We start from the raw sequence: 2,967 nt of genomic DNA, 5'->3' as shown, positions 1-2,967 counted from the left end.
CAGTAGCGAGGCTATATATAGGGGGCACATATGTTAGTCATTTGGCAACATTTACAGCACATCTAATTAAAATGTCACAATAAGGGATATCTCTAGGGTGTGTGGTTATTGGGCCAGTATCGTTAGGTCCTGTCCAGAAGAAACCCTAACCCCTTCTAATCTGGACACTTATGTAGATTAAACAATTTGATAGGTGTAAGCAATAGGGTGAGTGCACTTTGAAGTAAATCTCAGCTCTGTTAAAAGTACACACAATTTAAAAACAATTTAGGAGTATCCATTAACAGGTTAACATTCCCCACCAACATTAGACAACTATACAGAAAGCCCATAAATTGCTGAAATAAATCAAGTCAATGATGAGAATAGTCAGATTAACTGATACCTGACATGGACATGGTGACATAGTGGGAAGATAGGAGTTCTGTGAACCAAGAGGTTGTGAGATCAAATCCCAGGTGAGGACATGTTGAATAATTATTATTGTATAAATGAACATGCACAATGTAATAACGTGTGTCAAATATATAAGTAGAAAACACTTAAGTGCTGTGAGTATCCCTTTCCAACAAATAAAGGGGTATCAGTGGTACACTAATCAGGGCTTTGATTGCCGTGGCAACAATAAGGCCCGATGTGTAATGAAAAGGTTCTTGGGACCATCAGGTGAGGTCCTGAAATCTGGACATATTAATATTCTTGCAACGTTCCCATTAAAAACTTTAGACAACTATATTGAAAGTTCTTACATTTTTGAAATAACTAGGCCTCAATCACGATGAATATTCACATTAACCGACACATGAAACGGACATGGTGGTGTAGCAGGAAGACCGGAGTACAGTGAACTAAGAGATTGTGAGATCAAATCCCAGGTGAGGACATGTTCACTTACAAAATAATCATTACTCAACATGTACAAAGTGAGTTGTATATGTACACTACCGTTCAAAAGTTATGGGTCACTTAGAAATGTTCCTGCAACGTTCCCATGACATGTGTTCAGGGCATTAATATCTTATTCTGAGAACCTGCCAACCACGGTCTAGGTATGTTCAGTTTGACATTAAGGGAATACTCTCCTAACCTTCAGAAAACTGAAACGTTGTCAACCATGTTCTGTTTGACATTAAGGGGATGTTTTCCTAATGAATGTCAAAACATGCTAAAAAGGTTCTGAGAAGGGTTTTGCTAACAGAATGTTCCCCTAACTGAGAACTGGAAACTCAAACATTAGGGGAACATTACAAAAACACTCTCTACCCCTAGAATTGTTAGCTGGCTTGTGACCATTCTGCAGAGCTGTCTCCAGAACAAGATTCATGACAACAACAAAAAAAACGCTATCCTGCCCCCTATACATCCCACCCATCTGATTTCTGAGGGAGGTGTTTGTGTGACATGTTTTTGATGTCGCTGAGTCATAGTGAACCTGCAAAAGTGCATCAAAGACGAGAGACGGGTGGAGGAGAGGAAGAAAAATGGCAATGAAACCAAGCATCTCTGTAAGCACGATTCAACGGAAAATAAAAATGTGTGTTATTTTTTTTACGCAGACAGCTGAGAGCTGGGGTTAGTGGAAATGATGGGTGGATGCAGGTCAGTACTGGATCTGTTCCACATACAGTCCTAGGGGGTCTCCCCGTGTGTATGTATGTGCCTGTTCCTCCCACCCTGATACTGGGAGACCAGGCCTGATTGGGTATGAATGGGCTGTTATGCACATAATATTAGTGGTGTACCACCATCCCCCCAGATATGGGGAGAAGGCCCGTTCTCCAGTGGTGTTGTCCATGGGACTCCCCCTGTAAGTCTGTTTGCATCTGACAGCTCCATCTCTAACACAAAAAGATAGGTTTTTAGTTAGCAATTCTGTTCTTGGAATTCTTCCACTCAACAAAGATTGACTTACCGGAAACAGACCCCCTTCGTGACGACATTAATATTCCGAACTGTGATGACTGTGTCTGTATATATGCCATCATTAAAGGGTTATTAACAACACCCAACACCTCCCAGCAGACAAACACAATATTCAGGCCAGCCAGTCAGTTGGAAATTCCAAAGTTCAGTTTGATTAGAAACTATGCGGTCATGAGGCTACCCCCACCACTGGCCCCACACAAGGCCTTTCACACACTCTGTTCTCTCTCTATGATTGTAAACTTGTTTTAATCTGTCAACACCTGGCGATGCCACAAATGACCAAAGACCATTTGTGCCAGATAGAAGAGACGGAAGAGGGGGGGGGGAGAGAAAGTGGTGGCATTGGTTGTCCGATAGAGGACTCTAGTGCCCAAAAGCCCATTATAGCATGGGCAGCACCAGTGAGGACTTTCACCATGTTGAAGTAGTCAACTGGGTGGGACTTCCAATGGGTTAAGGAAAGATCACATAATTCCATCTAGGTCACCAGGAGGGATCAGCCAATGAATTATACTCGTGAGCAAACATTCCATAACTGCAGGTGGCAGTAAATTGCCAACCTTTGCTTTATACCTGTTCAAACAACATACTCCAGTTGGCAGTATGCACCCTTTCAAGTTTGTTTGCCAACTCATAGAAATGTACTACTTCAAAATGAAGGTGGCCTCTGGTGGTGCCTGTGCTCTCATGGGGAGGATCTCAATTGCATACTTCTCACGTCCTCTCCTTCTCAAAGAGGGACATGTGGCTTTCTCATCCAATGGGTTCTTCCACAGATGCCATTATGGGACAGATAAAATGATGTGATGTGTAAGCTGATTGTCTGTATCTAGATATCTCTACTGTAATGATCTGGCTCCCTCTAAGGGAGGAACACTAAAAAAGCAGGTTATTGTATATAGACAGTAACAGTTGATAGTTTGAGCATCTCTAGACCCCCTATACAGGAGCGTCTACACAAAAGCATCCAGAAACAATCTATACAAGAGCAGCCAATTGAAGTGGAGCCATTACTTTTTTTGTTAAACACTGAAATACAGC

This window comes from Oncorhynchus kisutch, linkage group LG10 (genome assembly GCF_002021735.2).
Source record: "Oncorhynchus kisutch isolate 150728-3 linkage group LG10, Okis_V2, whole genome shotgun sequence".
Classification (NCBI taxonomy): Eukaryota; Metazoa; Chordata; class Actinopteri; order Salmoniformes; family Salmonidae; genus Oncorhynchus; species Oncorhynchus kisutch.
This window is presented reverse-complemented; position numbering follows the sequence as displayed.